Genomic DNA, 18025 nt, shown 5'->3' on the forward strand with positions numbered 1-18025 from the left:
AGTCTAAGGACATGCCTACATAACCATCCTACTGTATGCTAAGGACTGTCTTTACATGAAGATTTCTTGTTTTATGTCTGCCATGATGTCAAGAACATTACAATAAATGTATGCTTTTTTTTATACAAGCAAGAACTCCTTTGTTCTCCATGGTTGACCGTGTCATAATGACTGGTAATATTTAACATTTTGGCGAGCCAGTCAGGAGCAAAAGAAATGCATTGTTTCTACAAACTGGACTAAGAATTATAAGTCTAGGAGCCAAAGGTGAAGAAAAAGTTTGCCTGTACCCAAGGAAAACATTGCAAAAGTTGTTTCTGCAGAATGGACTGTTTTCTAATTACATAATCATCAGCTGTTGTTCCAGCAAAGAAGTTGAAGAGTTAAAAGTGAACCATTGCAAGGTTGTACATATACACACAGAGTCTGCACGGAAGTGACTCATCAAGAAGGGATGTTAACCCTTGGCTGTGCAGAGGACTAAATTGTTTTTGCTTACCAAAGACCAACCTCAGCAAAGAAATGAAAAAGATGATGAAGGAAAAACAAAAATAATCAAAGGACAATGACTTATTATTTTTCAAAGATTTTTCAAGGACTTTTATGGACTATGTTATAATAAAAAGTTACATTGATCTTCTATATTTTAAATGCCAAAGAGAAGAAGATCTTAGGTTTAGGGATTAGTTAATGTTTTTTGTGAAAAATAAATTACAGTATACCACAACATAACATGACGTAATATAACACAACATGGTATAATTTAATATGAAAATATAATAACATAATTTATCACTATATGGCCTAGTATAACATGATCTGTTACATATCATGATATACTGTGACATAGAATTATTAGAATTGATGATAATATTACTACTTAAAGTCATGAATTGATTAGTTTACTTACACTTGATATTCTATAATGACATATGCTAATTTATTGGAGGTTGTCTAATTTATTTATGAAGAAAAGTAATAAGTAAGGATTTGATAATTATAACTATATATGGTAATTGTACATTGAAAAATCTTTATTTTGAGTATCAAATATGTATTTAAACTTAAAACAGGGGTAAATGTAAAATATTATGAGATATGAGATGTATTTTTTAATATACAATATCATTGTAACCTGTGGATCAAGGTAATTGAGCTAAGGTATTGATTACAAAATGGCTGAACTGACCTTGGAACAAGTTAAATTGAGCTTGCTGAATCCTATAGATAGAATTGCTAAGCTAAGAAGTATTTCCTGACACACTATATACTATTTCAGTATATAGTAGTATCCTATCAGATAACAATGTAGCCAAGACATAATGTATACACCCATGAGATTTATATATATTCAACCAACCCACTAGGAGGAGATATATACTGTATAGGTATATTTATGGATATTAGACATAGGATTACTTAGGATGAACATGCCCACATATATAAAGGACACACTTCAATCATAGTAAACACACCCATAGTTATGCTATAAAAGTTCAGGACTTCAAAGAGGAAGCTAAGCTAATGAAGGAAGAAGCTAAGCTAAGCTAACCAAGGAGGAAGGAAGGTGGGGCCAAGCCAGACCAGACCAAGCCAGCCTGGTGAAAGATGACAGCTAAGGCCCCATTCACACTGTAAAATTCATCCGTTAAAAGACCCGTTATAAACATCCGTTAGAAAAGCCTTAATAACGGATGTTAAATGTCCATTACAAAATCCCATTCAAGTCTATGGGATTTTTTGATTATCCATTATTACCCCTTATAGCCCGTCATGAATAACGGACGCTATTTGTGAGGGAAGAAAAAAAGGGCACATGCACAAATTTTTCTTCCGTCACAAGAAACGGGTAAATTTTTAACATGGAAGTCTATGGCAAACGGATGAGCCTTTATGTCATCCATTTGCACCTGGTGTACAATATCCATTATTACTTCTGAGCATGCTCAGAAGAGGTGACATCAGCAGACTCCTGCAGTGCTGAAGGACTACTACTACTCCCATCATGGAACAGACTTGTTTCCATGATGGGAGTAGTAATTCCCTGGCTATGAGAGTCTGCAGACAGCTAGGGAGGCTACATTAGTGTTTATACTAAAACCCCCATCATGGAACAGAGTCTGTTCCATGATGGAGGTTGTAGTACAGTGGCTGACAGATTGATCGCACCGGGTTTCACTTCTGAGGCCCGATGCGATCAGAAGTTATTAAGCAGGGGAGCGGGCGGCATGGTCCGCAACCATGCGATGTATGATGTGTTTCAACTTTCATTTTTGAATCCCCCGCGGGGAGCCCTGAATAGCCAGGACTGAGGAGCTTTTCAGGGCTCTCAGGGGGAGATTTAAAAATGAACATTGTGAGTAGCAGGGGGCCATATGTATATTAAAAGTGCTGTGGGGGGCAAGATATGTAGCGCTGCAGGGGGGGGGGGGGGGAGACATATAGCCTATATATATATATATATATATATATCTATATATCTATATATATCTATATATCTATATATATATATATATATATATATATACCCCCCACTGGCGCATTAATAAATATATACCCCCCCGCCGGCGCAAGTATAATGTATCCCCTGCCGGTGCAAGTATAATGTATCACCCGCCGGCGCAAGTATATGCACCCTTGCAGCATCTATATAAATATATGTCACCGCTGTGCTATGAATGAAAAGCATTCTAGCAGCAGCATCTGCAGGCCCGATGCTGCTGATAGAAATACTTTTCATTCAACCAGCGCCGGCATATGTATATAGAAGTGCTGTGGGGGGCAGATAACGCTATATGTCTTCACCCCCAGCGCTTCTATATACATATACCCCTGCAGCGCTATGAATGGTGTCAGGAGCCGGCTCCTGGCACTATGCACTGCTTATAGAAATACTTTTCATTAATAGTGCTGCAGGGGTATATGTATATAGAAGCGCTGGGGGGGGGGGGGGTGCAGACATATAGCGTTATCTGCCCCCACAGCGCTTCTATATACATATGCCGGCGCTGCATGAATGAAAAGTATTTCTATCAGCAGCATCGGGACGGCCGATGCTGCTGCTAGAATGCTTTTCATTCATAGCGCAGCGGTGACATATGTATATAGATCAGGGGTCTCAAACTCAAATTATCCGGGGGCCACTTGAGGTAGCAGCTGGGTGAGGCTGGGCCGCATGCGCCCATAACATATAATGCCCTCATCATACGCCCCTCATCATCCACCAGCAACACCCTCCACCAGCAGTAGCACCCCCATCATCCACCAGCAGCCCTCCCATTCCCCCTAACCCATGTGGTAATAGCATAAGCTGACGGATGATGGGGGTGCTACTTCTGGGGGTTCCCCACATTAGGTAGGCAGCAGGTTCCCCACATTAGGTAGGCAGCAGGTTCCCCACATTAGGTAGGCAGCAGGTTCCCCACATTAGGTAGTAGCAGGTTCCCCACATTAGGTAGCAGCAGGTTCCCCACATTAGGTAGCAGCAGGTCCCCCACATTAGGTAGCAGCAGGTTCCCCACATTAGGTAGACAGCAGGTTCCCCACATTAGGTGGCAGCAGGTTCCCCACATTAGGTAGACAGCAGGTTCCCCACATTAGGTAGGCAGCAGGTTCCCCACATTAGGCAGGCAGCAGGTTCCTCACATTAGGTGGGCAGCAGGTTCCCCACATTAGGTAGTAGCAGTTTCCCCACATTAGGTAGGCAGCAGGTTCCCCACATTAGGTAGGCAGCAGTTTCCCCGCATTAGGTAGTAGCTGGTTCCCCACACTAGGTAGAAGCAGGTTCCCCACATTAGGTGGTTGATGAGGGGGGGGGGGGGGGGCGTGTGCAGTCTCTGCTCTGCTTCAAGACACAGTTTTCTTCACTACATACCTGGCGCGGGCCACAAACTTTCGTTCCGCGGGCCGCAAATGGCCCCCGGGCCGGGAGTTTGAGAGCCCTGATATAGATGCTGCCAGGGTACATGTACATGCGCCGGCGGGGGATACATTATTCTTGCGCCGGCCAGGGATACATTATACTTGCGCTGGCGGAAGATACATTATACTTGTGCCGGCGGGGGGTTTACATTATACTTGCGCTGGTGGGGGATACATTATACTTGCGCCGTCAGGGGATAAATTATACTTGCGCTGGCGGGGGATACATTATACTTGTGCTGGCGGGGGATACATTATACATGCGCTGGAGGGGGGTATATATTTAATAATCCGCCGGCGGGGGGTATATATATATATAAATATGCTGTACGAGGCATATTATAAATGCGCTGGGGGGCTAGATATATATGCTATATGTCTGCCCCCCCTGCAGCGCTATATATCTTGCCCCCAAAGCGCTTTTAATATAAATGCGGCCCCCTGCTACTCACAATGTTCATTTTCAAATCTCTCTCTGGGAGCCCTGATTGGCTCCTCAGTACCGGACATTCAGGGCTCCCCGCGGGGGGAATTCAAAAATGAAAGTTAAAACACACCATACATCGCAGGGTTGTGGACCATGCCGCCCGCTCCCCTGCTTAATAACTTCTGATCACATCAGGTCCCAGAAGTGAGACCCGGTGCGATCAATCCCTCAGCCCCTGTACTACAACTCCCATCATGGAACAGACTCTGTTCCATGATGGGGGTTGTAGTCCAAACACTAATGTAGCCTCCCCAGCTGTCTGCAGACACCCGCAGCCAGGGAATTACTACTCCCATCATGGAAACAAGTCTGTTCCATGATGGGAGTAGTAGTAGTCCCGGCTGTGGGAGTCTGTAGGCAGAGGTGTTATGGCCATACATGAGGGATGTTATAACGGGTCTTAAGGGATGAATATTTACTCATCCATTAGCACCCGTTATTTCATCCTTTATTATAAATCCGTTTTCAGACAGAAAACAGACGTTTAATAACGAATGAATGCTCATAGTGTGAAAGAAGCCTAAGAGGATGCTTACAGAGGATGCCATCTGTGGACATCCCAAGATGGATCCAACACACAGAAACCCCAGCTGGTGAGACAAGTCTAAGGACATGCCTACATAACCTTCCTACTGTATGCTAAGGACTGTCTTTACATGAAGATTTCTTGTTTTTGTCTGCCACGTCAAGAAGATTACAATAAATGTATGTTTTTTTTTTTTATAAAAGCAAGAACTCATTTGTTCTCCATGGTTGACCGTGTCATAATGACCAATAATATTTAACACCATATAAGAAAATAAGTTCCTTGTTGAACACAAAAAAGTTTCAGCAGGTCTTGATGGTCTAAGGCTATCAGGACATGCTAGGAGTTATAGTTCTCTAGGAAGCAAAAGAAAATTACTGTTTCTGACTGTCCTCAACTGCGTGAGCCATTCCTGCCGCCATGTTATCACCCATGTTGAAGAAGAGGTGACAGGGATATACGACTAAAAAGCTCTGACAATGGGGTACAAGAAGTTGCAAAATAACACTTGAAATGCCTGAAACAGATTGTGTTACCCACTTATACTTTATTTTACAGTAAAATGATCAATTAAAAAAGATTAAAGAATTCTTTTTTTTCCTTTTTGCTCACATTGCATAGTGTGGTAGAAATCTGGACTTTTAACAATAGTCAGATTCAGTGGTCTGCGCAGGGATAAGCTAATTCGCAATACTTTAAGAAATACAGATGAGAAATCAATAGCTCAAAAGATTCCTTCGCCAGCTCAGAATAAATGAGTGTCTCCTAACTGGAGTCCTGTTTATTTAGCTAGAGAACAAAGAGGGGTTTCCAAAGCCAATTCAGCCATTACAGTATAATGCTTCCAAAGCCACTCTAGCCATTAGAGTAAAGTGCTTCCAAAGCAGCTCCTGCCAGTACAGTATAATGCTTCCAAAGCCTCTCCCGCCATTACAGTATCATTTTTCCAAAGCCACTCCCGCCATTACAGTATAATGCTTCCAAAGCCACTCCCGCCATTACAGTAAAGTGCTTCCAAAGCCACTCCCGCCATTACAGTATAATGCTTCCAAAGCCACTCCCGCCATTACAGTAAAGTGCTTCCAAAGCCTCTCCCACCATTACAGTATAATGCTTCCAATGCCTCTCCCACCATTACAGTATAATGCTTCCAAAGCCATTCCCGCCAATATAGTATAATGCTTCCAAAGTCTCTCCCGCCATTACAGTATAATGCTTCCAAAGCCTCTCCCACCATTACAGTATAATGCTTCCAAAGCCACTCCCGCCAATATAGTGTAATGCTTCCAAAGCCTCTCCCACCATTACAGTATAATGCTTCCAAAGCCTCTCCCGCCATTACAGTATAATGCTACCAAAGCCACTCCCACCATTACAGTATAATGCTTCCAAAGCCACTCCCGTCAATATAGTATAATGCTTCCAAAGCCTCTCCCGCCATTACAGTATAATGCTTCCAAAGCCTCTCCCACCATTACAGTATAATGCATCCAAAGCCACTCCCGCCAATATAGTGTAATGCTTCCAAAGCCTCTCCCGCCATTACAGTATAATGCTTCCAAAGCCTCTCCCGCCATTACAGTATAATGTACCAAAGCCAATCCCACCATTACAGCATAATGCTTCCAAAGCCACTCCCGCCAATATAGTATAATGCTTCCAAAGCCTCTCCCGCCATTACAGTGTAATGCTTCCAAAGCCACTCCCACCATTACAGTATAATGCTTCCAAAGCCTCTCCCGCCATTACAGTATAATGCTTCTAAAGCCTCTCCCACCATTGCAGTATAATGCTTCTAAAGCCTCTCCCGCCATTTTAGTATAATGCTTCTAAAGCCTCTCCCACCATTACAGTATAATGCATCCAAAGCCTCTCCCGCCATTACAGTATAATGCTTCCAAAGCCACTCCCGCCATTACAGTATAATGCTTCTAAAGCCTCTCCCACCATTACAGTATAATGCTTCCAAAGCCTCTCCCACCATTACAGTATAATGCTTCCAAAGCCTCTCCCGCCATTACAGTATAATGCTTCCAAAGCCACTCCCACCATTACAGTATAATGTTTCTAAAGCCTCTCCCACAATTACAGTATAATGCTACTAAAGCCACATCCACTATTACAGTATAGTCAGTCACTGTAAGTTATAATGTGAATGTTCAGCTGCAACCCCAAGGGTCGCCTTCTATATTGCGATGTTGCCTAGTTGTTGTGCTAGATTTATTTGTTTCTACAAATTCTGCTGTACTTTGCCATCCATTTACTCTGCTGTTTACCTCAATATTTGTATGATTCTGTACTTTGTTTTCGTTATTTTCATTTCTTTTTGTATTTATGGCAAAACCCTTTCAATAAAAGTTACAGTAAAAAAAAATTTATAATAGAATGTGATGGTTTAGCCTGCTACTGTGGCATCACAAATATCTATATGTCATGGTCTATTAACATATCTGCAGAAATGAGTTATACATATGTACACACGACTATGCATTAATACTGTGTACTGGACCAAAAGGAACCAAATCCACCAAACAAAAAAAAGGGGTCATTAAATCCACCAAACAAAAAAGGGGTCAGAGCACGCACATTATACAGGTGGAACTCGAAAAATTTGAATATCGTGCAAAGTTAATTTCTTTCAGTAATGCAACTTAAAAGGTGAAACTAATATATGAGAGAGACTCATTACATGCAAAGCAAGATAGTTCAAGCCATGATTTGTCATAATTGTGATGATTATGGCTTACAGCTCATGTAAACCCCAAAGCCCCCCCCAATTACTATGATTTGGGGAGCCATGTCATCTGCTGGTGTTGGTCCACTGTGCTTCGTTAAGTCCAGGGTTAACACATCCGTCTACCAGGAGATTTTTGAACACTTCATGCTTCCTTTCCTTTTAAGTTTTATTAATGAAATACAATGAACTTTTGCACAATATTCAAATTTTTCAAGTTTCACCTGTACAGACCATAAATCAAGCCATAGGCATAACAGAGTAGATCAGACTCAAAACAATGCATGCACCATAAACATTCTCTTTCAGAGACCAGATTACCTACAACCCCAACGCGCATTTTGCATGTAGGCTTTGTCAGATGGTTGCTACTTATCTTCTGTACTTATCATAATAGTGCCTATATTCTTCAATTTTATATTGATTTTAAATATATATATATATATATATATATATATATTTTCTCAATAAAACTGATCTGTGTTTGATTACATTATTGGGACTGGTGCCCCAATGGTAATTGCCAATAACACAAGACCACGTTCTAACACACAATATAAAGCCCATCATAAAGCCAATGTGACAAGCCATTAATATTTCCACAACAATAGCCTGTTAGTTAATGTAACCATTTAAATTGCAATATAAGTAAATATAATACTTCCGGGTGACTTCAACATGCCTGATGAAGACTGGACTTTCCACACAAGAACATAAAGGCTATTTAAAAAATTTCAGGAGATAATGTCCCAGATTCACAACACTAGTCTGCTTTTGGTTGGTTGGTTTTTGATGTGCATTTCACACCAAAAAAGTAAGAAAACCCTTAATAAATATGAAAAAATAGACACATGACCTTTTGGGGTTTCTCAGCCTCTTTGTTGGGTTCAGTACAAAATCAGAAAAAAAAACTACAGAAACACAAAACAAATTTGTTAGAAAAACTCAGAACATGCTAAAAATGCAAAAAAAAATAAAAAGGTTATATATAGCCAACAGCAAAGGGTGGAGGAGAGTGTAAACAGTGTGGTATAAAGAAGTTAAAGCAACCAAGTCAAAACATCTATGGTGTACATTTTTTATAATCCCCTGTGCCAGGCTGCAAAAAGGAACAAAACAAACTTTAACTCACCTCACTGGGGAACGTCGGAAGGTGAGTTAAAGTTTGTTTTGTTCCTTTTTGCAGCCCGGGCACAGGGGATTTAAAAGAAATGTACACCATAGATGTCCTTTAATGTGAAAGGTCACTGGTACGTAAATAAAGCAGCAATCCTGAATGTGTAAACTTCCTGCCATTCATGTCTCATGAAGCGAATATGAAGAAATATGATCAAGTGAAGAAATGGAATCCAACACTATCAAGATAAACCGTATATATAGAACTGCTGTGTGAAGATGGATCTTATATTTGGATACGTTAATGCCCCATGGGCTGAATGCAGATATGGAACTGTTCACCTTTTTTCCCCCAAAATAAATTTGTTTATTAAAATTTTTAAACAATGTAACAGTCAAAGGAAAAGAAGGAGGGAAAGGTCGGGTTCAGGAGAGTTTTGTAGCTTACTACATAGAGGCAAAGAATAAGTCAGCCAGCACTTTAGTTGATACCAGACTATTATATGGACCTGGCCTACAGGTGCACACTACTAGGCTAGATATACAGCAACAGAAGAATGCAGCAGCACACTGCCAGCACAAAGATATAGGTGCAACATGAATATGCAGTTAAAACATGGAGAGCTATACAGCTATGGTGTAATAGATGCAAATGTGAAACTATGAAATAGTGAGGCACTTAGCTCGCAGATTTGTCTCCGCCGGAGGTCAAATAGCTTGGACCGTCCCACCGCGATAAGGTGGCCTCATTATATGAATATGCCTCTGTGTGAACAGTTCAGTAAGCATGGCAGGGTCTGGAACATCCAAGACACCTTATATACACACCTGATAGAGGTGGGTGGGGTTCTGTTACTACATAGAGGGATATCTGAGGATATGAGGGAGGTCGTCCAGCCTCCAATACAAGAAGAAAGTAGACTCGTAGACGCTATAGGCAGGCTACAGTTCCATAACCTGCAAGAGTTGAACCTGGGTTATCCTAAATTAACCAGGAAAAGACAAGGTAGTAGGGAAAGGGGGAAATATGGAGGGGTATAGGGGGTATGGGCACGCAGAGCAACAAAATCCGAAAGGGGTGTTAAGAAGGCATGGGATTAGTGTCATCAGTCTGGACGCAAGGGATCACCACCACAGACAGTTTGTTCTAAATACCATGTAATGAGACCAAAGCATTCCTTCACTTTTTGCTTGATGTGTATAGGGAACAGGGGTGAGAATCTATCCCAGGTACAGAAGAAACACTTAACCCTTTTCTCCCCGAGCAACGATGACTCTACCCAATCCATACAGAAGAGGAATGTGAGTTCCTTAGAAAGCAGGCAGACGGAAGAGGGTGAGTTTGATATCCAGCCATGGAGTATGGATTTCCTAGCAGCAGCAATGATAGTAGAGATAGTACAAGAGTTGTTTTTCATGGATTAGTCTTACCGAGGAGGAGTCTGGGAGTATACCAAATACACACCAATGAGGGGGCAGGGAAGGAAAAGATGAGAGGCCACGTATACCTGAAGTCGTTCCCAGATGGCTTTAATATTAGGGCAAAACAAAAAACAATGCAGGAGGTCAGCATGAGGGGCACCACACTTAGGGCACATGTAGTCTGTGGTGTAACCAAAAAGGAGACCCATGTGAGGCGAGATATAAGCCCTGCGTGTAATTTTATAGGCCATCTCCCAATAAAAGGCAGAAGGAAGGTATTTGGCCACATTCAACAGGGCCTGTTATGTCCTCGAGTACGGTCGTCCATTACGACAAGCCGGACTTCACCCTGAGTAGAGAAATTTGTGTGGCATCATATGGTAGTATTTGGTTATCTGTCCCAGAAATAGTTGTATCGAGGCATTCAAGGAGAGAAAAGGTTCTCCACCACATTCACTGCGATCCTTTTTTCTGAATTACGGGAAAGCTTCTGTGGAAGAGAAATGCTGCTTGCACCAGAAGTTCTGGCAGACGGCACAATTTCAGAAGTCCCGTCAGATGGCACATAGTTTAAATTGACCCTGATGTTGAATTCCCGACCTGTCAGTCCACCATTGTTGCAATTTTGGCCGTAATTTTTGTACAGAAACTGTGCAAAAATTCCTCATAGTTGCATAGTGATAGAGCAGAAAGGACAGAGGTGGGTTTATGGCTTCGCTTTTTCTACTAAAGCAAAGGGGAAAAACGGAGTAGTAGCATATGTGTAGAGAATATAGAACAAAGGATCAAATGAATACTTAACGTAACAGAGTTCTTCTAAGGTTAGGACACCACACCAACTGTACCTAATGTTCTGTAAACAAGCCTACAGGCTAATTCACAAATTGAGAGCCTTTCACTCAGTAGTACTTCAGTAGTTTTTATCAAGGTAATAAAACAACTTTGCTTACATGTGTATCAATATTAGGTACATTTAATGGAAAGTGGCCAAATTGTATATTGATGAATTTAAAGTAGCATCAATATTTGTTACAGTGACACTATCTTTGAAAAAAAAAAAAAAAAAAAAGGGTGCATTCAGGCCCTCTGCCAGCTCTGATCACTGCAGAGATATACACGTTAAAGATTACCTAATGCATAATAAGAAGCATTGATCTTGCATTATATAGTGTGTCTTGTTTTAAAAAATGGATCCCCAGCTTGTAAGAGATTCCAAGTTTTACTGCAAATTGCCCTTAAAATGTAACATTTACATCTCATAAGCTAAGGTGCAAAGTTAATGAAGTCTAAAGAAATGGAATGCATGTGCCAAAAAATTATTTCCATAATGGATAAAGATTAGCCTGCAGTTGGGATAGTTATCTACTTATGATAACAAATGTCAACAGACCAATACATTTTACATATAGATATCTGAGCGAAGTCCTTGAAGGGTTAAAGTGGCCCTGTGAGCAGACTTTCAGGGTATAAAGTAAGAGCATGGCTGATTAGATATTAGAGTTTAAAGAGGTATACAAGAGGTATATTAGAGTTTAAAGAGGTATACAAATTAGGCTTTGGAGCCCTCTGGGTGTTTGCCTTGGCTGCTAGAGCTGAGCACAGTTCAGTCTCTTCACCTGTTACTTACTTCCTTCTGTGCGCTGGTCACCCCCTTTACCCCTATGATCAACAGGATAGGCCATTAAAGGGGTACTCCGCCCCTAGACATCTTATCCCCTATCCAAAGGATAGGGGATAAGATGTCAGATCGCCGGGGATCCCCGCTGCGGCACCGCGCTATCATTACAGCACAGAGCGAGTTCGCTCTGCACATAATGACGGGCCGAAGCATCGTTACGTCACGGCTCAGCACCTCGTAACGTCCCGGTCCACCCCTTTCAATACAAGTCATAGACTTGCATTAAGGGGACGGGCCGTGATGTCACGAGGGGTGGAGCCATGATGCCACGCTGCTCCGTCACCTGTATCGCCCGTCATTACGCACAGAGCGAACTCCCCGGGGGCTCCAGCTGCGGGACCGTGGCGATCTGACATCTTATCCCCTATCCTTTGGATAGGGGATATGATGTCTAGGGGCGGAGTACCCCTTTAATAGTCGGTTCACTACAGTGGGTATATAGCCAATATTCCAGCTCCTATACACTGTTTATTTCAGCAGACCGATGGTATCAATAGGGAAGCAGAGTGTCATCACCCTGTTGATCAACTATTCATGGCCTATCCTGAGTTCCATTGCTGTCAATGGCATTCTGCTGCACAGTGCACACTACAGAATTTCCGAACAATTATCTTGCTCAATCTTTTAGCGCAATCATTGCAGAATACATTGCCATCTTTAGGGACATTCTAGTGCCGTCTAATTCACTTGGCGACGGAAAACCTTCGTAATTTCAGGATGGGTATATTTCCGTCAGGAGAGTCCTTAGTTTGAACCTAGCCTAAAAGGCTGCAGCTTAGTTTACTGGTAACCAGTATACTTAATCCCTTCCCTTACTCTGTTGTCATCTGCTTTACATTTGACCCCTTCATACGGTTTGTCCATGCCAAACATTTATGTGGAGTCTATGGGAAGGTGTAAGCCGCAGCCACATATCTCTAACATTCTCATAAAGATCTAGTAGTATTCACACCCAGAAGACAATTTATTGTCATACAATGAAATATAACTCTAAGATGGCATTGTGTTGTGCATGTGTGACAGAAAAAAACGGAATGCTTCTTGTATACAACGGTAAATTTGCTCATATAGGGGGAGATTTATCAAAACCTGTGGACAGGAAAAGTTGCCCAGTTGCCCATAGCAACCAATCAGATTGCTTCTTTCATTTTTCACAGGCCTTGTTAAGAATGAAAGAAGTGAGCTGATTGGTTGCTATGGGCAACTGGGCAACTTTTCCTGTCCACAGGTTTTGATAAATCTCCCCCATAGTGCTGCCATATGATGCCCGCATAAAAATACCATACAGCCTACAAATACTACCAAATACTGTGGAAGTAATTTGTAACCGACTGCTTTCAGTACTAAACAGATCTTTGTTATACATACCAACTCTATAGGAATAAAGACTTTAAAGAAGTTGTCCAGTGGCTCAGGCTACGGTAATAACAAAAAACTAATATGCACTTATCTGCCCCACTACCCTGCTCATACTGTCCCGATGATGTCTGGTTCTACTGTGTGGCTTTTTCTGGTCTCGGTCTCAACACAAGGAAGTGTCCAATAGGTCACAGCTGCGGCCGGTAGCTGAGATAGGTCACAGCTGCGAGCAGGACACACAGGCACAGCTGGAGTGTGTCTCCAGCTGTGCCTGTGTGTCCTGCTCGCAGCAGCAATCCGCCACTACAAGCAGACACAGAGGAAGCTGCGAGTCACGAGTGAATGCTCCACTCCCCCTGCTCCCTGAGCTAGACCGAGAGCAGCCGCGATGTCTGGAGTACACTGCCTCTAGTGGTTGCAAACACGTGACCCCTGTTGACCTGTCAGCCATGAGGGGCTCAGTGCTGCTCTCCCTTTAGACTAAATGTGGATTGCAGGGACCATTCGACCAATGTGCTTGTTTACACTGGTGGATCTACTACATATTGCAATTAAATGATGTCTTTCACCGTGACAGGGCCTCTTTATGATGAGTAATAGCCATAAAACTAGTAAAGCTTCTTATAGCAGATAGGCATGGGACAGTTGTTAAGGGATTTATAGTACAGTGTTGATGTTCCGCATGCAGCCGCTTTATCAGATTTGTGAGCGTTATAAGTAAATGATTATCCTCATATTGGTTCTCCTTTAAATATCCTACTCCAAAGAAGATCTTTACGAAGATTTGTAGTGTCTAATATATATGAATGCTTCTCGTTTCTAGATATTCCTGTCTCTTTAATCACCTGTTAATCACTAGAGGTTAATGAGTGTAACTAATAGGAGCTGCACAGAATTTCAAGCATCAGGACCATGACATAAATGTTGCGATTGACTCTGGCTTGACGCCCGGTTTTAATAAATGTAATGGGTTTCTCATGACCAAGATCAACTACTAGAAAATGTTACAAGGCAAGCTGGAAGGCTTCCAAGGCATTAGAGCCTAAAAGACTGTGAACAATCAAAAAAGACTAGATGTAGAGATATAGACAGATAGATAGATAGATAGATATGACATAGATAGATAGATATGACATAGATAGATAGATATGAGATAGATAGATATAGTGTATAGATGGGTGGCACGCAGGAGAATCAGCCCCGATCATGAGCTCCTGCGTGCACCCTTCACCACTGCATGGTTACAAGGTTGTGCTGCTTCAGCTTCTTTGTTTCTGCTAGATAGATAGATAAACAGATAGATAAATAATAAAACTGTTTTGCTGAAAACAGTGATAAAGAGGCCATTTTGTTTACAAACATCTGTTCCCACTCTGGGGCTCCAGGCCCTTTGAGACGGGCTGTGCAGGTCCCGATAACAAGCGCTGATCTTTCTGTTCGGCACAACGAAACCATCTAATGACTGGAATAATGGAGCAGCAGGGCCACATGAACAATTTCCGAATTGTTTTAAATTCATCATTGTCGGCTGCACATTCCCTTTTTACATCGAGTGATGTGTGGCCTATAAAAAGGACTTTAATGACCCCACAGAGATGCGTTCCGAGATCCTATTCTGCATACCTTGGTAGTAAAGGGTTGTTTAGTTACTGCCGAGTTTCTGTCATCTTTCCAGTTACCCCATTCTCCTTTGACCTCTGACATGAAAAAGGGATTTTCATCCACATATCTGCCCCTGACTGAATAGTTTCTCTTTTTTGGACCATTCTTTGTAAACCCTAGAGATGTGCGTCAATATCCCAGTAGATCAACAGTTTGCGGAATACTCAGATCAGTCCATACCACGTTCAGAATCAATTAAAGGGTATCTTTCATCAAAAAACGTTTGACCTGTTATAGATTAATGTATGCAGAATAACTTTCCAATTGCATGTCATTAAAAAATATGCTTCTTTCTATTTAATTTGCCACCTTGAAAGAAAATTACCACTAGAGGTCTCCCTACCAGTCCTGGCCGCAAGCCCTTTTTTTTTTTTTTTTTTTTATAAATTTCAGACTCATGCTGGAGTCCTAAATCTCAGACTGCAGCTGGGACAAACAAGCTCAGCACTGCTCCCTGCCTGTCAATCAGACAGGCAGGAGCCAGCACTCTGCTCATAGCACAGCACTCCTGACTCTGCCTTACTGCATGCCCTCATTCATTTTACTATCTGAGCTCCGATCTTTCTTCTCTCTGCACATGCAGTTGTAAACAGAGAGGAGAAGTTTAGAGCTGCTGGCTGCTGTGTTCACAGCCTTTATGCTGGGCCACGCCCCCTTCCTCCCTCACACTAGGACGGCTGAATGAGCAGCCAAGAAGACATTAAATCAGGTAGAAAGAGGATGTTTTGAATGAAAAGAAACACAGGGATAGATAGTGTCAGTGAGAGTCAGAGACAGATGGGGGGAGGGGGGATTAGGGAGAGTTTAGATCATGATAGGTACTCTTTAAATCCTCTTTCTTCCCTATTTTGATGCTTGGTTAGAACTTCAGCAAATTGTTTTGACCACGTCTACATGCCCAAATGCATTAAGTTGCTGCCATGCGATTGACTAATTAGCTGATTGTCCCAATCAGCTGCGAAGATGGCCGGAGGCCCCTTACCCTGCTCCGTGCCGTCCGAATGCCACTCCTTTACTGCAGCCAGCCATGGCAGGCAGTAGTAAAGGAGCGCCGATAACACTGATCACTGCTATGCTAATTGCATAGCATTGATCAGCATGCAATCTACAGATTGCATGTAATAGTCTCCTATGGGGACTTAAAAAGTGAAAAAACATAAATGCAAATTCCCAATAAAAAAAATGAATCACCCCCTTTATTTAAAAAAAAAAAAACGTTAAAATAAAATAAAAAATGTATATATTTTTTTTACATAAAAAAGCCCTTTCCTTCATAAAAAGTAAAAAAAACACCCCTTTTTTCCATTAAGGGTACGATCACACTGGCGGATACGTTGTGGATCCGCCATTGAAGGACCGCTACATGCTGCCTTTAGATGTGCCTGTTCGGAGAAACTACGCGGCTACGAGCAGTCACACTGAACCTATATGCGAGTCACTGCGCATGCACGGTGTACTCGCACACATTGCGGCCGCTCCCCTGCTCCATGAGCTAGGCCGAGAGCGGCAGCAGTGTGCGAGTACACTGCGCATGCACACTGCGACTCGCACATCGCAGTGTGTCTGCTCGTAGCGGCGTATTGCTGCTCCAAGCAGGCACATCTAAATGAATCACCCCCTTTATTTAAAAAAAAAAAAAAAACGTTAAAATAAAATAAAAAATGTATATATTTTTTTTACATAAAAAAGCCCTTTCCTTCATAAAAAGTAAAAAAAACACCCCTTTTTTCCATTAAGGGTACGATCACACTGGCGGATACGTTGTGGATCCGCCATTGAAGGACCGCTACATGCTGCCTTTAGATGTGCCTGTTCGGAGAAACTACGCGGCTACGAGCAGTCACACTGAACCTATATGCGAGTCACTGCGCATGCACGGTGTACTCGCACACATTGCGGCCGCTCCCCTGCTCCATGAGCTAGGCCGAGAGCGGCAGCAGTGTGCGAGTACACTGCGCATGCACACTGCGACTCGCACATCGCAGTGTGTCTGCTCGTAGCGGCGTATTGCTGCTCCAAGCAGGCACATCTAAATGAATCACCCCCTTTATTTAAAAAAAAAAAAAAAACGTTAAAATAAAATAAAAAATGTATATATTTTTTTTACATAAAAAAGCCCTTTCCTTCATAAAAAGTAAAAAAAACACCCCTTTTTTCCATTAAGGGTACGATCACACTGGCGGATACGTTGTGGATCCGCCATTGAAGGACCGCTACATGCTGCCTTTAGATGTGCCTGTTCGGAGAAACTACGCGGCTACGAGCAGTCACACTGAACCTATATGCGAGTCACTGCGCATGCACGGTGTACTCGCACACATTGCGGCCGCTCCCCTGCTCCATGAGCTAGGCCGAGAGCGGCAGCAGTGTGCGAGTACACTGCGCATGCACACTGCGACTCGCACATCGCAGTGTGTCTGCTCGTAGCGGCGTATTGCTGCTCCAAGCAGGCACATCTAAATGAATCACCCCCTTTATTTAAAAAAAAAAAAAAAACGTTAAAATAAAATAAAAAATGTATATATTTTTTTTACATAAAAAAGCCCTTTCCTTCATAAAAAGTAAAAAAAACACCCCTTTTTTCCATTAAGGGTACGATCACACTGGCGGATACGTTGTGGATCCGCCATTGAAGGACCGCTACATGCTGCCTTTAGATGTGCCTGTTCGGAGAAACTACGCGGCTACGAGCAGTCACACTGAACCTATATGCGAGTCACTGCGCATGCACGGTGTACTCGCACACATTGCGGCCGCTCCCCTGCTCCATGAGCTAGGCCGAGAGCGGCAGCAGTGTGCGAGTACACTGCGCATGCACACTGCGACTCGCACATCGCAGTGTGTCTGCTCGTAGCGGCGTATTGCTGCTCCAAGCAGGCACATCTAAAGGCACCACGTAGCGGTCCTTCAGCGGCAGATCTGCAGCGTAAAATGTGCTGTCAATCCGCCCGTGTGAACTTACCCTTAAGGAAAAAAAAAAACAGTCACATGACATTGAAAAAGTATCGGTAATTGTTATCAGCGAGTACTTAAGAAAAAGTATTGGTACTAGTACTGGTATTGGCACTAGTCTTAAAAAAATGGTATCAGGACATCCCTAGGTACATCAATAAAAAACAA

The 18025-nt window shown here is 42.4% G+C and overlaps 1 protein-coding gene across 2 annotated transcripts in view; it reads left to right on the forward strand.

Annotated features, from left to right (window-relative positions):
• The first annotated feature begins 13136 nt into the window (after positions 1-13136).
• LOC130282958 (histo-blood group ABO system transferase 2-like) overlaps positions 13137-18025 on the forward strand; it is a 94882-nt gene continuing 89993 nt past the window's right edge. For both annotated transcript variants that reach the window (XM_056531990.1, XM_056531997.1), the window contains exon 1: positions 13137-13305. The gene's annotated coding sequence lies outside the window, so the exon portion shown is untranslated. The remainder of the gene's footprint in view (positions 13306-18025) is intronic.

The sequence above is a fragment of the Hyla sarda genome, chromosome 7 (assembly GCF_029499605.1).
Source record: "Hyla sarda isolate aHylSar1 chromosome 7, aHylSar1.hap1, whole genome shotgun sequence".
NCBI lineage: Eukaryota > Metazoa > Chordata > Amphibia > Anura > Hylidae > Hyla > Hyla sarda.